Genomic DNA, 19,286 nt, shown 5'->3' on the forward strand with positions numbered 1-19,286 from the left:
AGGTCAAAAAGCATGTTTCTTCATTGATGGTCCTTCAAAATGCAAGCAACATAAATGTTTTATTATTATAGTACGTTTCTCCAATTTTTGGTGGACTCTTAAAAACATTAAATAGACCTTGTTTTTCCATGTTGCTAGTTAAGGGCTTGGGGCTGTGCACGTTCTCATGGTCCCATCAGCCAATCAGTGTTGTCTCGTCATCTTTCTGCTGTTCCAAATTGTTCAGCTACTACCATTGAAATAAATGGGTATGCTAACTAGGCTCGGGATCGATACCTTTTTCACGCATTGATAATCAGAAGATTTTCCTGATGATTAACGATAAATATCAGTATTTTGTTCAGACATAAATTGGGCTGTTTGTTGCACAATAGTCTTTGTCTTTTTAAAACACATTTCTCAACACAATTTTGGTAAAGTGTGAGTGGCAGGGTAAATTAAAGGGGGTCGCACATTGGACGCATCTGGTGGATGACATGGTGCATTCTAAAATTTGAGACAATTATTTTTCACGAAGGTACGCACACACTGCCAACATTCAGCATGAAAATTCTGCAGCGCCATGTAGCGCAACTTGTTTTCCATAAAATTTGACCTAAATCATTATCAAAGGACAAAGATTATTTACCCTAGCCATCACTGGATGATATATTGCATATATGTATCTTTCATATAGCCTACACAATGTAGTTCAGTTACAAGTATGTTGTTTTGTTGTTTGACTGCTTGAATGAAAGACCTATTCAAGGATACATACAGAGAAATTGCATAATAAATGTTGCCATTTCTAATTGTTCAGTTTGCGTAGATACACCAGTTTCATACGCTAACCTGCAAACTCATCAACGTCAATTATGTTCAGTCTTGAAGTAGAAAAACCTTCATAACTTTGGACTGCCATTTGCCGCACTGCATCAGCTCATCCTGTGTGTGTGATCTCCTTGATCGTGACGGCATTTTACAGCTCCTTGAGAGTGACCGTGACCGGTTTCAGTACATGTTATATCACCCTCTTGTGGTCTCCCAATGCTATTACGCCAGACTGTTAAACAAAAGGCTAACTGAGTGAATTGGAAAGCACTCAAATTAGGCTTCTAATTTAAATGTTGGCTAATTTTAATATATCGATGCCTCAAAAGCACTGCTAAATGCTTTTTGCCTTTCGTTCAACAGTAAAAAAAAAAAAAATGAATAAAATGAGAAGATGATTCGTAAGGATACTGACTGCCAAAGGATGCAAAGTAACAAGGGTAAGGGCAAAGGATAAGGGGCAAAATAACAGATCTGTTCTTAATTCTAATGCCAAACCACCAAGCCACTGACCACTTGCTTTGATCTCAACACATAGAGTTGTTATCCATCTGAGCGTTTTACTCGTATTTGCGAGTAAAAATTACTACTTGCGAATTCAGAAAAGTATTTGAATGCACGGTGCGAGTAACAGCTGATTTATCGCCCAGAGTTATGAACTTATTATTGCAGCCTACCATCAGAATTAAAAGTTCTTATCTTAGAAGTTAAAACTTAACTTACAGTATTCTGCTTCTAATGCAGGTGCGCTGGCTGTCACGTGGACAAGTGCTTGTGGGTTTCTTTTTCTTGGATCTTCAATGGTCATGAAAATTCTATAACATCATAACCATGCACTGCAAGACTGTAAAAACTATTTAAAGCGGCATACCTTCTTGATGCTTTATAACGAGACCAACAAGCAGCTGCGTGGCTCTGCATCAATGTGTAATAGACCAGTAGAAATATCAACTGTTAGAAATGTATCAAGTATCATGTCTATCGGGATTATGCAAAATCCATGGCAATGCACGTTCCCAAAAATCACTGTATTATAATCATCATTTTGCATTTCTCACAGCCATCGATGATAGTGCTCTCTCGTGTGTGCACGGGCAAACACATAGCGTGCGAGGAGAGAGCGTGCATCCATGGTGGTAATATACTGTATGTGTAGACTTATTTATAAGTATAGGGAGCTTAAAGGTAAAAAGGTTGGGAACCACTGGTCTGGCGCATATTTTCATAGAAAAACAATTAAAAAACAGCATATACAGACATAAACTTTTCCCGGGTAATGTTTTCCATACAAATATAGCGATTGGGGATGTCGCGCTCCACAAATGACAGAAAAGCATCATCAAAGTACTATAAAAGAAGTCAACATGACTCATGTGCTATAGTCTTCTGAAGACAAACAACAGCTTTGTGTGAGGAATGGAAATTTTACTCACTTAAATTCTTCTGCCTTAGTTCACATATTATCAAATCAAATCAAAATCAAATCACTTTATTGTCACACAGCCATATACACAAGTGCAATGGAGTGTGAAATTCTTGGGTGCAGTTCCGATCAACAAAGCAGTCGTGACAATATTTACAATAACATCAATTTAACACAGCACAATTTAAACATCTTTAAATTAGATGTTTATTCTTAAGATTATTAACAATAATCTTTTGTTAATGAATTCTGTAGTAATTTTTAATGCATGCTCTGTTGTGATACATTACCAGTTGTATCAACCTGAACACCGACTGTGTCCCTAAATACCGCTAAGAGTAACACCCCCCAACTGTATTATAAAAACAGTTTTGGTGGGGGAAAAATGCATATTGAATGTCAGCTGTCACACAAAAAACTGAATTTCAAACTAAATTCACCCAAAAAAACAAAAACAAAATATGCTTAGAAAATCTTATATTATATATATATATATATATATATATATATATATATATATATATATATATATATATATATATATATATATGCACTAAAAACAATTCAACATAGTCACAACATAATTCCCATAGTTCCACTTATGTTATTCCATAGTTTTGATGACTTTACTATTATTCTAAAATGTGAAAAACATAAAATAAAATTATAATAAAGAATGAGTAACTGTTTCAAAACATTTGACCGGTAGTGTATATAATAAATGGCTTCCTAAAACTTGATCAAGGAGGAATATATATATATATATATATATATATATATATATATATATATATATTATTTTTATTATTATTATTATTATATATCTCAATCTCTATGCTTGGGTGAATAGCAAATCAAAATGCATTAAAGGAATATAACGGGTTCAATACAAGTTAAGCTCAATCAACAGCATTTGTGGCATAATGTTGATTAGCACAAAAAAAAAATTGACTCGTCTGTCCTTTTCTTTAAAAAAAAAAAAAAAAAAAAAAAAGGCAAAAATTAAGGTTACTGTACAGTGAGGCACTTACAATGGAAGTGAATGGGGCCAATTTTTGGAGGGTTTTAAAGACAGAAAAGTGAAGCTTATAATTTTATAAAAGCACAAATTAATTCTTCTGTTAAAATTCATGTGTCATTTGAGCTGTAAAGTGTCATTTTTAGTCATTTTAGGGATTTAGGGTTTGTTGACATTACATTTTCATGGAAACAAAGTTGTAAAATTGGATATAACTTTACACAGAAAAGGTTAGTAAGTGATTTTATCACACTAAAATCATGTTAACACGCATATTGCTTATTTCTTGTGGCTATCATTTTTAAATGGTGAGTAGTTTAACGTTTATGGATTGGCCCCATTTACGTCCATTGTAAGTGTTTCACTGGAACCCAGATTTTTGCTTTTTTTAAAGAAAAGGAATTGACGTGTCAAATAAATGTTTGTGGTAATCAATATTATGCCACAAATGCTATTGATTGAGCTTAACATGTATTGAACCCAGAATATTCCTTTAAAACCATTGCAATATTCAAAGTATTTAAATTTACATCACCAGCAAAATCACTGTGGAATTATTGTGAATATCCTATATATCGTCCAGCCCTACAGCAAACCCAGAATTTTGTAATGAACTCTGACATATTTTTTCAGCGAGCTAATGTATAAATCTTCTGACACAACATCAATAACGTACGATTCACTTTAGTTACACAAAATGTGAGTAGAGGTTAAGGGTACTCCAAAAAGAAGCAAAGGGGCACAGGTCATGTGAAGTGGCTGATCTGCTTGCTGTGGTTTGTTTAGCAGAAATAATGTTCTCTGGTACCCTCAGGAAGAGCTGTCAAAGGTGAGTCAAAGGTGGGTCAGGGGATAAGTGTCTATATTTATGCATGTGCGCTTGTGCGTGTTTGGGGAAACAGAAAGGGAAGCAGACAAAATTTGCAAAAACAAGAGCAAATTTCTCATGCTATGGGCTATGACATTGTGTTGTTTAGATCACCAGATGTAAGTGTAAGGGCTAGTAAGGGTATATGGAATACTTTTATTGTTGTTTTGTTGCCTCTTTTGGAGCTTGACAGGTGTGATCTGTCTTTGTTGTTGATTTGGAGTGTTCTTGACAAATGCATGAAAGTTTTAGTTTTGCTTAATTACACCAATCAAAACAATGACTCAAACTGAGACACGTGAGAGAGATAGTGAAAGAGGAACATCAAAGACGCCTGCTCTCCATCTGAGACACACACACTACAGTGTATTACTGAAAAACGTCTCAAGCCGCAGACGTTTTTCATAGGGATCAGAGGGATAAATAACACAATAAACAAGTTGATTGCCCACCAAAGCGAAAAGATCCAGCATAAACAAAAAGCAGTGGAAATATTTATAGTACCTCTGTTTAAGACTTTATTAGATCACAGTCATCCAGCCAAACCCATCTACCTGCTGTGACATCTGTCTGTTTGACTTAGTGTGAGAAACTCTCTGTGTGGTCAAATACACAGGCTACAGAGCACAACAATGAACGCCTACTTTTTTTGTGACTTTGGTTACAGATGTACTCTTTCCAATCACTATCATTTTTTCCACAGGTGACTATAATTGGAAGCCAAAATATTTGAGAATTAGAAAATAGTCAAAAGGTACAAGACTGTGTTCTTAACACAGTATATTTTATGAAGCAATGAACTACTCACTTTATGCAGCATTGTTTTTTCCAATGATGCACAATAATCCAAACAGTGCAATATAAAACTACTCACTATAATTCATTGAGAAGTCAAAAATCCCAATTATGTGAAGTTTATTTCAAATAAATATACAAGTTGCTTGAGAGTATAGGGTACGGGTCCCCTTAGAGGACAGGGTGGGAATTTATTTTCAGAATAGTTTTGCGCTCTCTCGAAAAAGTTTGCTATTCCCTCACAATAATTGTATTTATTTTTTTTTATTATTATTTGCCTTTTCCATCCCTTAAGAACATTAAAAATGGTTCAACTACAGTAACTGTAATTCAATAATGGTATGTGTAGTAAAACCATAACCACAACATTTACCCTGGGTTTGCTACAGTAACCATATGTTAACCTTAATATTCATAGTAAAACCATAGTAAGAATACAGGAAAACCCAAATTATGGTAATAAAAATCATAATCATTCCACTACCATGATTACTACAGTTTTACCATAGTAACACCATTGTTAATGTGTGGCAAATTAGAGGCCTGCACTCCTGCTGACCCGCGGGACCTGACGCAACAGAGTGTGGCACGGGACAAGTTTTGATTGCTGAGAGCATGTGCTGGGGGAAGACACTGATGTGTGCATGGGAAGTGGTAGAAATAAATGAATCCAGGAACTCCCGCATAATAAATATATCTAAGCATAAAATGAAAACTACTTAAATGTATTTTATGATTTTAAGGTACATAATATCATTCGTGTTATTCTTCTATTGCGCAAGAGCAACAAAAATAAACGATTTACAAGCGCAGGGTTGGTGGCTCATTCATACAAATTCTTCCTCATGCTCCATGTGGCAAAAGTACCACTCTGAGGCAAAATGTCTGAGCATGAAGGCAGATCCCTTAGTGCTATACTGTAGATGTTAACGCTTTATTAAAGAAAGTAAAAACAAAACTTTGAAACCAACCACAGGTACTGCAAATCAGATATTTGGCACAGTGTTAACGAAATGTGTTTCTCTCTCCTTTTTTTTTTTTTTTTTTTACTGTAAAAACAGGAAAAAACAGCCTATGACACCTAAGCGGACAGGAGCGGGACAGAAAATTTGTGTAGACTTCTACCTGTGGGCTTTTGCGGGCGGGAGCAGGACAAAACGTGAAAGTTGCAGGCGGGAGCGGAACAAAATAGAACATATTTTTTGTGGGTGCGGGTGAGAGCGGGCAGGAGCGGGACAGAATCTTATGAGAGCGGGTGAGATCGAGTCAGAAAAATCCATCCCGCGCAGGCCTCTACCACAAATATCATGCTAAAAATATGGTTTCTGTAGTAAAACCAAGGTAAATTTTGTGGTTACTATGGTTTTACTACAAATACCATAGTTCAACTATGGTTACTGTAGTAAAACCATTGTTCATTTTCATAAGCGATGGATAAAGCTATTTAGAGAGAACTCAAAATAATTGTGAGGAAACACAAAACAATTTGTGAGAGAACACAAAATAACTTCAAAAAATAAATTCCCTCCCTGTTCTTTCAGGGGCTCCGTAGCAGGGAGACCGACTATGTAATTCGCAATGCTTCGATCACGGCTGAGCTCTTTTGCTGTGATTCCCCTTTCCATGGAAACTTGGACTTCTCTTACAGCCATTGTAGTCTCAAATGTGGAATGTAACCCCTTAGCAAAGATTCTCTGGTGCAAACAGCCATATTATCATAGAACAGTATAGAGATATAATTCGAATTGCTAAATTTTGTTGAAATATCAAAATTCTGGAGAGATTCAAAAGACAAGAGATTTATGAAAATAAAAAGCAACATCCCTAAAGCTCAACTGCTTTTGAGGGGCTTAACAACACAGGTTTTAAGGCTTTGTAATCATTGTTATGTTCCATTATAACAAACAGAGAATGCAGGAGTGAAAATGACAATTATTTAATGCTATTCTTCTCTCTCTCTCTCTCATTAGATGTGGCTCATGCCTAGTCCAGTGAAACATTGAGTCTGATTGCTTAAAGTAATAGTAAACTGCTCCTCAACTAGCCTAGTTATTTGAGGTATCATTCAGGCCAATAGTCAAACTAGTAAATAATTCGACTTAGTGGTTTGTTCCAATCCCTAACCCTAAAACATGAGCAATATCAATAGTGAGCTTGCCTAAAATACATTAATCTACAATTACAAATTGGGCAGCTTGAATCACATTCTGAACCAACCAAATGAAGCCAGCATGGAAATACAGGGCACTGCTAAAGTGGACAAAAATGTATGTAAGAGTTAGTGAATCAAAGACCAGGACAAAGCAAACAGCTCCCTGCTCAGAGCTGGATATATCAAATTCACCCGCTCACATCATTTACCAGGGAAACTCATGACGGGTCATTATGGTTCCACTGTAGCAGAACGGCTGTGCAAATAAAAGGGGAAGTTATGATCTCTCAGTAGGTCAGAGCCTTCAAAACACACTCCCTGCTCCCCCAGTTGAAGGTAGTGTTTGCCAGAGGGGTCTGGTAACCCCTGCCACCCATTTGAAACCTGAGAGGCAGCACATGGCCAAGATTTAATTAACCTGCCAATGAGTTCAGTCCAATTCATTAACTGATGTCAAAATCACACCAGCTGATTGTTGAAATAAATTATTGAAGGAAAACACATTCAATAATGAGATTTATGACAGTCGGAGCCATGGACTAGTGTAGTGGTTCTCAACTGGTTTTACTTCAGGACCCAGATTTTACATTTAGCAAGTATGACCAAACAGAATACTAAAAATGTTTTGTACAAAAGCAAAACAAATATGAACATTGAAATTTACTAAAATAACCATGAACTGCATTGGCTCAACAATATGCACAATTAATTACACGTTGAGGTCAGCCCAAACCTCGTTTATGCCTGTTTCAAGTGAATTCATAATTAATGCAGACTGTGTTGTATTTTCTCTTGCCATGTGCAGTTTTGATCATGGTTTTTGAGGTAACATGATCACACGGGAAATTGTTATGCTGCTTCCGAATGTTTATGTGCCCTGAAATTGACCCCATTCTGACGAATTACTGGCAAGCGCTATTCCCCATCAGACATTTTTGCATCAATTTTAACATTTTCACCTCTACCTGTGGCGCTACTGATACCAGGTTGCGCATGCAACCTCCGAGACACTTCATAGACTCATGGAAACCGGGAAGCAACACAAAAACAATAATAAGCTAATTCAATTTTAATTTAGCTCTAAAATAAAAATTTTACTCCACTGACGGTTAGGTTTAGTGTTGGGGGTTTGGATTAAGGGGTAGAATTAATAAAAGTTGCATTCTTGTTGGCTGTATTACATCATTTACAGCCAATAAAGCTCACTTTTGGTGCCACCCTGTGGAAACTTCACCTCAACAACACTTCCAGCTTCAGCCACTGGGGGCCAGGGTTAAAATTTCAGTAAGCACAGACCAATTTAAATCAAATAAAATAACTTTTGTCACACAGCCATATACACAAGTGCAGTGGTGTGTGTGAAATTCTTGGGTGCAGTTCCGGTGGAAATCACCAGAGATTTCCACCTACTGTCACTGAATTCAATGTGAGCAGTCTGTTTTGAGGATGCGAGCGTGTCATGCAACCTGCCCATGTTAGACTGCCTAATAGTTAGTTAGACTGTCTACAAAGTGACAATTTAAACATTTATTAACATTTCTGCTTATTACAAAAAATATATATATTTGACATTGGGGTTAGAAAAAAAAAACTTGATTCAAAGGCAAACAAAGTTTAATTTTCTTTCCCCACTGAAATCCCCATAAAAAAAACACTTTTTTTTTTAAGCATTGACCACACTATTTTTTTAACTGTTGATCTAACCCAGTCAGAGTGTTGCTGCTAGAATGCATGGAGAAAGATATACAGTGGCCATTAACACACCTGTTCTAAACCAAACAATGAGCGTTACACGCACACATAGTCAAACCCAAAACCGTCTCACACACAAACACCTCTATGCATCACACGTGCAACCTCTGTATGACCGCAGCTGAACGGAAGGTAACCCGACTGCTCTGTGAACCACATGAGTCGGATCAGGTTCCTTAGTTTCTGCAGATGAGAGGGCCAGAGTGAAAGACCTGTAAGCTCACGCTAGATATTTTAATTACAGTGCTTGCAAGGCAAGCAGTGTATTGCATTTCCTGTTTTTATTCAATTAATTCAGCTTAAGTGTATGATTTCATTCCGACTTTGAGTTGTCCTTTCAGTATGTGCACAATCTATTCTTGGATTTTGTAAGATTTCTTACCATTAAGATTAAAGTGTGAAAATTCCCCATTGGCTGAGAGCGAGAGAATGTTCGGCTGTTATAATTACCAGAGAAGTCACAACGTGAATCATACCGGAGAGAAGGAATTGCGTTCCAAAAAGATGTTTATTTTGTAGGAGTCCAAAATGTGCAAATAAATAGTGTTTAAAAGCGAACATAAAACCAAGGTTACATAAAAAATAAAAAAAAATCTAAAAAACAGACCTGTTTTAGGTACTAAGCAGTACCAACTCCCCTCCCTCAAAAATGGAGGCTGGAGTATATTGTGCTAAAGTAGCACTAGCAACCTTGTCCATGCGCTCCAAACACTCGTTGTCCATCTTGTCTTCCCCCCTTTAATGGCGGCTGGTTTAAATACACAATTTTCCCGCCATTTCCAATTGGATCATACCATTATTTTAAATAAAATTAACACTCACCTCCCCATTCTTATATACAATATAATTGAATAAATACATAAGAACAAGAGATAAATTAGAGTTAAAACACCAATAAATACATTAAACAAGATGAACAAACCATTTGCACAATAAAACCCTGATAAATATTGAAAATGGTGAGTAAAACAAAAACACAGGCTCTCCATCACATTGGCATTTAAAAAATAGCGATGTAATATTTGCATGCTGAATTGTGATTGGTGTACTTTCCTGCATTTATCTGCATAACAGATCGTATCTTTTATTTCTTGTAGAATAAAATAAATATATAGAATGTAAAATATAGAGATATAATTTTTGTAGTCATATCGTCCATCCCTACTTGCACGCCCTATTTCCTTTTGGAAATGCAAATACAGTTTCACGGCTGAGATTATATCATAATAAACCAAAATAAAAACATGTCAACACAATCCTTAAAAAAACAGGAAAAGCTTCTTAATGTACCGTAGGAGGCAAAATACACAGACTATACTCAAAAACACTTAACTGTCAGACTATACTTATGTTACGCATGGAAGGAAATCACTGACAGGAACGGCCCATAGTAAATATGGATGGAAGCACAGAAAGAGAAGGAAAGACATATGACAAGACATGTTGTAATACTTATGGAGAAACGGAGTAAGATTTGGCAGAGAGGGGCTCAAAGGTGTTGGAAAGATTCACTCATCTTGTTTTCCTGTTCTTGATTTAGAGCCAGCATATAAACCTTCAGCAACAACCGAAAACATCCAAACCCCTCAAACTCTGTAACCTTCAATTAATCAGCAAAAATCCTTAAATTCATCATTTTATCGCTCTGGATTGTAATGGTTGTGTGCAGGCCATCTGTAAAATGTACACACATTTGTAAAAAAAAATAAAAATTATAATGAAAATGGTGAGAGAGAGGAATATTAAACACTGACATCACTACATCTGGATGCAACACTGTGGCCTTGTTCTAATGGACAGTTAATCCGGTCCAGGAGTGATGAGTGGAGGTTTTCATAACACTGTTTTACTCATCCTGTCCTGTTTTTCCTTTCCCTCTCCTTTTCCTTCTCTTTCTCAGGCTCAGTCAAGACTCTGATCAAGTGGTCGGGCAAAAAATATTAATTTGGGAAACTACTAAAATTATGTAATTAAACATTAAATGATTAAGGCACTGGAAACATTTTGAACCATGCAGCTATTTAATCCCTATGTGACATGTAACACTGGTTTTACACAATACACCTGTCAAAAATACACCTTGCTGGCGTTTCCTTCCACAGACAAACTCTGCAGCGAATGACACCATGTTATTTTGTCACATGACTCTGTGACAAAAAGTTTAACCCTTTACTGACAGCCCAAAGTCTCCTGAACTGAGTTCAGTCAGTATAAATGAAATGAATTTATGCGCTGTGTATAGCGAAGCCATACAATACAATGTCCACGCATGTTTACGCAGGGTTGCACAAGGATATACTGTATATATACATGATGAGCCAAAACATTTTGACCACCTGCCTAATATGCTGTTAGTCCTCCACGTGTTGACAAAACAGCACCAACCTGCTGAAACATAGACTCTACAAGACCCATGAAGATGTCCTGTGGTATCTGGCACCAAGACATTAGCAGCAGATTCCTTTAAGTCCTGTTTAAGTTGCGCCAGCATAGATCGGACTTGTTGGTCCAGCACATCCCACAGATGCTCAACTGGATTGAGATCTGGGGAATTTAGAGGCCAAGGCAACACCTTGAACACTTCATCATGTTCCTCAAACCATTCCCGAACAATGTGTGCAGTGTGGGAGGGTGCATTATCCTGTTGAAAGAGGCATGTGTCAAAGTGATGTCCACATGAATGGCCGGACCCAGGATTTCCCAGCAGAACATTGCCCAGAGCATCACACTCCCTCCACCGGCTTGTCGTCTTCCCATAGTGCATCCTGGTGCCATCACTACCCCAGGTAAATGGCGGACGTGTACACAGCTGTCCATGTGATGTAAAAGAATATGGGACTCTTCGGACCAGGCGGCCTTCTTCCACTGCTCCAAGGTCCAGTTCCGACGCTTGCATGCCCATTGTAGGCGCTTTCGACAGTGGACAGGGGACATCATGGACACTCTGACCAATCTGCGGCTATGCAGCCCCATATGCACCAGGGTGCGTGTTGTGACACATTCCTCCCGTAACCATCATTAAAATTTTCTGTGACTTGTGTCACAGTCAGTGTTGGGTGTAATGCATTACTAAGTAATTAATTATTGTAATTAAATTACATTTTCACTGAAAAAAGTAAATTAAGATATTTAATTACAGTTACTTCTGATGTAATTGTGTTAAATACTGTACAGACTATAGAACAATTCTATATAAAACAAGAGTGAATTTAAAATTGTCTAATGTTAAAATTGATGTTTTCTAATTTTACACTGCCCCCTTAAATTTTTTGGCTAGTCCATTAATAATTTATTTGATTTTATATGATTTATTTGAAAGAATGAAAAGAACAGTTTCATGTCTATCCTTGTATTTTTCATCGGGTCGAGGTTGATAAGGATTTTAGAAAGTAATTAGTTAAAGGTAATGCAATTACTTATCAGACAGAGTAATTAGTACAGTAATCTAATTACACTGTCGAAGATTTTTTTTAGAGTAACTTACCCAACACTGGCCACAGTAGACCTTCTGTTGGTTCAGACCAGACGGGATAGCTTTAATTGCCCTCGCACATCAATGAGCCTTGGGCACCCAATACCCTGTCGCCGGTTTGTGGTTTGTCCTTCTTCAGACCACTGTCAGTAGGTTCTTACCTCTGTTGACCAGGAGCACCTGACAATCCTTGCTATATACAGTATATATATATATATATATATACTGTATATATATATAAAATGTATTTTTTTTATTATTTTTTTTAGGGTGAAATGTGACCTTGACCATGTTTTGTAAGATTCACAAAGTCAACCCAATCTGGGAAATATTATTAGTAGTATCATGTAGTATCAACAACATGTAATGCATTCCTATATGATTATTCTTCAAAACTGTTGATATTCAGTCAAGAAGGGCCCCAAGAATAATGGGTTTTCTCCATGTGTGTGCAGGAGTGAGGAAGTGAAGTTCAAAAGTATCAAAGTCATTTGTATCTTAACTATTTTAAATACCTGTAACAGACCATAATAAGATGCAATGGGCAACATGATATTCTCTAAATAAAGGCCATACATCACTGTCTCGTGCTTTTAATCAACTGTAGCGTGGAGGAGGGTGGGGCCGGGCGGGAAGACAGATGCCCGGACACCAATCAGCCTGATGAGGCGAGCGAGGGATAAAGGCGACCGAAGACGGCAGCTCTTTTATTTAATAAAATATTATTTATATTGTTAAGCCGGTTCTTGCCTCCTCCTTTCTCTTGTACCCCCTCTACATCAACTCTTTGTAGTTCCACTACAGATTACAGAATACATGCTGTAAAATGTAATTTGTAATGTATTCCATTAGATTACTCAAGGTCAGTAACGTATTCTAAATACTTTGGATTACTTCTTCAGCACTGGTACATTTTTTTTCACTTGTTTAGACTATACAAACTCTGCCAGTACAGTAAGACGGGGCCCTCCACCCTGCTATTGAAAATAATAACTATTGAAAATAATGTTAAAAGGACTATGTTTTGAGAAGAGTACAACTGCAGTGCGCATCAAGTATAAATGCCTCGGGCTGTCGAGAGCATTTTGATGCCAGGCGAAAAAACAAACAAGGCTTAATGTGGCCGATCCTTGGGTACTGGAACTCTCGGTAACAGAGATCTCATGGGATCCTGTTAAAAAATTCACATATGCAAATGAAACGTCCTAAGAACACTCCTAATCCAATTCGATTTTTTCTCACCTCCTCCTTTCCATTTACCTTGTTACAACATGTTAAAAATACATTCTCTGAAAAACCCAAATATCTTATGCAGTGTTGTTTCTAAAACAAGATAAATCAAACTGATCTTGTTTTAAGGATTTTTAGATATTTTTACAGGAAAACAATACAAAAATTATTATCAAGAATACGATTTTTGCCCTAATATCAAAGGTTTTACTAGAAAAAAAGAAATTATGATCCAACGTGAATTTTCTTGATAAAAAATATGATCGTGCCTGGTAACATGTGCATGTAAAATGGCTAGAAATAGCATTTTAGCTTAGCGTAAAGCTGACAATTTACACAAGGTTTATTTATTTTTCTTCTGCTCCAAACTTACTTGAAACTTACTTCTCTGTCTGCTCGTATGAATGTAACACATCATAAGAAATTGTTTCACTGCTGTTCAAATGCACTTTGGATCACATCATTTATATGTATAAATGTTTTCCATCTGAAAGGACTAAATATTAAATGAAACAAATGACAATAAAATGCAAAGTAATCTCTTCAGTAATCAAAATAATTTTTGAATGTAACTGTATTCTAATTACCAATGATTTAAATTGTAACTGTAGTGGAATACAGTTACTTATATTTTGTATTTTAAATACTTAATCCCGTTACATGTATTCTGTTACTCCCCAACCCTGGACCTGCATGAGTAACTGGTATAGCAATGAATGGGACATGTTATCAAATTATCATCAAATACACTAAATTAGGCTATCCAAACATGAACATGCAACAACATGTGTTGGCACAATACTGAATCCTCTTGCTTCTCATTTCAAACTGACTTGTCCTTCCTTGCCTGCTGAGTGCTTATATAGCCAAACATTAACAACTAATGAAACTAGAGAGAAAATATTTAATACTTCACTGGTGAAATATGCATTCCAAACTCATATGCTCAAATGCATTCAGCAACCTGACAAGATCCTTTGGTTGAAACATGGGGCTGGAGAAATAATTTATGATCTGGGGCCCTGCTTTTGTGCATCGTCTGGAACAAACCATTAAAATACATTTGATGTACTGTAGCTAAACATTCTCTGTGAAGGCTGTGAAGTCTAAGATAAAAGGCTGTAAACTGTCTTTAATATGCTGCATTTGGAGGCCTGATTGACACTTTGGGATGTGCTCAGCACTCTGCAGTACATCCAGAAATTATTCTACGAATTTTTTTATTTTATTTTTTATTTTTATTTTTTTTAAATATAAGGAAATCTCTGTTTATGGGCAGTTTATAACCTTCTCACTGGTAAGATTGCAAAATGTTTTTGCTCAGTATATATCCTGTTTAGAGGTGCAGTGTTTGTATTTTACGCTAAACTGTCTTAATAATTGTCCTCAGTATCACTGGAGGAATATTGTTGATCTAACGTGCTTTTATGTAGATTACTTTTTACAGTGTGGGAGCTGTTGTCTTTGAGGGCAAACAGCAAAGCTAAAGACTATGAACTACTTCATCTATCAAATATCATCTATAATCATTATCAGCAGGGGGAAAAAATGCTAATACAAGAGAGCAATTGCAGTATTGAAGAACAAGAACAGGTGGCATAGAGTTTTACAAAGCAGTGCTCCTAAAATTAGTCATTAAAGCATAGTGCCAGTGCACCAGGCATCTACGCACACATTTTAGACACATATGGACTGATTTTCCTTCTACTGCGAGCAAGCATCCCCACACACACAAGCACATACAAACAAATTAAGACCTAATTTAGACCTGAACAGCCTCTTTTGTTTCTAAATCAAAAGTATGCTGTGCAAATCATTATAACTGAATCCATCATTTTACAACCAGACCAAAACTGACCAAGAAAACAGCAACAAAATGTGCCTTTTAAATCACCCACAGCAATTTGACACCTTGTATGCAGAATTAAATTTTAAACAATTAAATATGTTGCAATTTTTTTTTAAACTTTCAACAGTGCATATAGTGTATCTTAATAAATTAGAGAGTCTTAAAATCCCACGTGACAAGGAGGAGGGTGGCCGGGCCGTGAGGACGCACGCCTGGCGCTGAATTGTCCTAATCAGCCGGGAAGGGGATAAAGGCGAGCCGGATACATAAAAATACTGTCACACCAAATATCACCACATTATCCAAGGGCAATATTGTAGATAAGCAAATATTATTCTTCACACCTTTTTTCACCTCTAAAAAAAAAAAAAAAAAAACATTTGACTGATGATGAACCAGAGTTGGGTCTTTTAAAAACATTAGCATTTTTGGTTAATCCAACTACTAAATGAAATAATCCTGACCTTCCACAATCCACAAATCCACTTTTGATGGAGTGAATTCTGTCGTCTATTTCTTAATCATAAGCAGAAGTAATACATTATAAGGTTGCGCTTTAGCTTCGCATTTCTACCCTCTTAGAAGTCATTTGTTGCATTCTGCCTTGCAAACCAAACCACGTGAAACGTAGCAATACTAAAGTTGAGCCAACATCTGAAGATATCCTCGTGCAACCCCGCATCCACATGGGTGGACGCTGTATTTTGGCTTCGCTATACGCAATGCATAATTTAAATTAATTTAAACTGACTGAATACTGTTCACAAGACTAGAGGTTGACTGTCATTTAAAGGTTAAATTCTGCCGCACCGAGTCACGTGACCCAACAACATGCGCTTCTACGGGCACAGAGCCAACAAAAGTGCCTCTGATAAGAAACTTCTTTACTTTTTTACTTTTCACGTGTCAGCGTGCTGATAAACATGATGTCCACATATGTGGATTTTCGGACAATATTCCCTCAAAAGTGGAGAAAAAAAAACATGCTCGATATTTTGAATAACTTATAACATTAACACTTCTGTGGGTCATTTTGCTTCATTTTAATAAAATTGTTATATTTTATTTTGTTATCACTGTACAATAAGATTTTAGTCATTAACATTAGATAATGCATTCCTATATTTACTGTGCATTAGATTATTTAGTCACATTGAGAATTAATGGGTTCATCCAAAAACTGAAAAATTTTGCTTTCAGAGGCTTTATACGGAGTTAGGATGAAAATAAGGTGCATTTCGAACTGTTCTGAGACCAGTGCAGACAGACAGAACACTGGAGGTTAAGTCATTCACTAAATAGGGAGCATGGGAACATTCTATAGCTCTCTATACAGCTAAGTGCATTCACTCCTAAAATCCGGTCAAAAGTTCAGTTTCAGGCTGCAGATGATGTTTGGACCACTCAACATGTTTGGCAGATATGGAACAATGATAATCAGTACATATATTCTGAATTTATAATGTATAATTTTATTTTAGCATGGTTGGCAGTGATTGGATGATGCTGGCCATTACTTTGAATCAATTAATTAATTATGCTAATTTCTGATGTAATGTCTGTAACGTTTCAAAAACATGAAAAACCAACACTCCTGGAAACATTATAAACAATTTGACAAAAAAAAAAAAAAAAAACCTACTATTTTTATATAAAAACTTACTATAGCTTGGTATTATTTAAAATTTCACAACTTAGTCCCATTGTCCACATATGTGGACATCAATTTTTAGGAAAACTATTTGCTCTAGAATTATTATATATATATATATATATATATATATATATATATATATATATATATATATATATATATATTATTTTTTTTTTTTTTTTTTTTTTTTTTTTTTGCTTATTTATTAGGTGCTACTAGTTTCAAATCAAAAAGGGAAATGAAAAATGCACACAGCAGTCACACACGGTCTCAGGAGGATATATACAGTACCTAGAACAGGTACGATGTTTGGTGTAGATGATGGTGTAAACGATTGTCTATGATTTTACTGTTTAGGCCACGTTTAGGTTTCATGTTTACCCCCTCAGAAAAACTATGGAATGCAAGAATGGATAGCATTCGCAGTGCTAAAGTTGAGCCAACAACTGAGGATGTATAACTAGTACAGGTATGTTGATCCTAAAAAAAATCGAGAGTTCTGGCAAACTAGCAAATTCACCACTCATTATTTTCACATGCAAATGAGTGTTGCGGCAAACTCTTCATTGTCGCCAAAGGTTTTCTGTATGTTCAACACTACCAGTGAAAAGCTGCAAACTTCTGGCAAACATTTGCAGCGAATCATAAGCTCATTTGCATGTGAAAATAATGAGCGGGAAATTTCCAGCAAGTTTTCAGCAAGTTTGTGGCAAGTTTGTCAGAACTAGATTTTTTGAAAGGGGGTGTGGACGGTTATGATTTTTTAATGTTAAATTGCTGCTCTTTCTGAAAAACTTAAAGCACTGTTTACTCTCTATTTTATTACTGACTCTTGAACACTTTAAATGAACACTTTAAAAGCTTAAAGTAATATTTACCTACTTAAGAAACACTTGAAGGCTACATTGTTTTAATTACATTTGTTAATATTAATATTCAACTTTTTAAATAAAGAATTGTTTTCAATGGCATATTTTTTTGTTTATTTATTTTCAGTGGTTGGAGTAGCATGGGTGGGAAAAGCACTATAAAGGGGTGCCGTAGTTTAAAAAAGGTTGGGAACCACTGGTGTAGATGATGATGTAAATGATTTTCAGTGATTTTACTCCATAGGTTGTGCTTTAGCTTCATCCCCTCAGAGAAACTACGCAACTAAAGAATGCATAGCATTCATGCTGTGCAAACACTACAGTACATAAAAGGCAGGGGCACTACAGTTGAGGCAACAACAACTATATTACTAGAACAGGTACGACGGTTGGTGTAAACAACTTGTATAAACGATTTTCAAATATTTTACTCCATAAGTTATACTTTAGCTTCATGTTCATCCTTTTAGAGAAACTACAAAATGAAGGAATGCATATCATTCACGCCTTGCAAACTAAACCACATGAAGCACAGATGTACTACAATTGAATAAATGAAGATGTATATCTACAACAGTTACAATGGTTGGTGTAAACGGCTAATGTAAAAAACAAATTTACCAATTGTACTCCATAGGTCATGCTTTAGCTTCACATTTATCCCCCTAGAGAAACTAGGAATAAGGGAATGTGTAGTATTCACACCTTGAAAACCAAACCACACGAAGTGTGGCGAAAGTCAAGCCAATAACGAGTGAAGATGTATAACTAAAATACAGGTATGACAGTTGGTGTAAATGACTGGTATAAAATATTTTTTTAAATGTAAAAAGTCATGCTTTAACTTCATGTTGATCCCCTCAGAGAAACTATGGAATGAGGGAAAATGTGGCATGCACACCTAGCACACCAAACCACATGATTTGTAGTGGTGCTACAGTAAAGTCAACAAATTAAGATGTATATCTAGAACAGGTATGACGGTTGGTGTAAATGTTTGGTTTAAATGATTTGACAATTTTATTCCATAAGTCACACTTTCAAATTTTTCTTTCCCTCAGAGAAACTACAAACGAAGGAATGTATACCATTCACACCTTGAAAACCAGAACAGAGGAATGTGAAGCATTCACACCCAAACCACATGAAATGTAGTGGTACAACAGTTATTCAATGGTTTTCAATTATTTCACTCCATATGCTGTGCTTCAGCTTCACATAATTTACCGTCAAAGAAACTACAGAATAAAGGAATGTGTAATATTCAAGCCTTGCAAACCAAACCACATGTATATAGCGGTGTAGCGCTATAATCAAGCCAACAACTTAAGATATATAACCAGAACAGTTACGATGATTGGTGTAAACGACCAGTATAAACAATTTACAACATT

At 36.1% G+C, this 19,286-nt stretch overlaps 1 protein-coding gene across 1 annotated transcript in view; it reads right to left on the minus strand.

Moving 5' to 3' along the window:
* col23a1a (collagen type XXIII alpha 1 chain a) overlaps window positions 1-19,286 on the minus strand; it is a 223,534-nt gene that overhangs the window by 97,030 nt on the left and 107,218 nt on the right. The window lies entirely within an intron of this gene.

This window comes from Myxocyprinus asiaticus, chromosome 22, assembly GCF_019703515.2.
Source record: "Myxocyprinus asiaticus isolate MX2 ecotype Aquarium Trade chromosome 22, UBuf_Myxa_2, whole genome shotgun sequence".
In the NCBI taxonomy this organism is placed as follows: Eukaryota; Metazoa; Chordata; class Actinopteri; order Cypriniformes; family Catostomidae; genus Myxocyprinus; species Myxocyprinus asiaticus.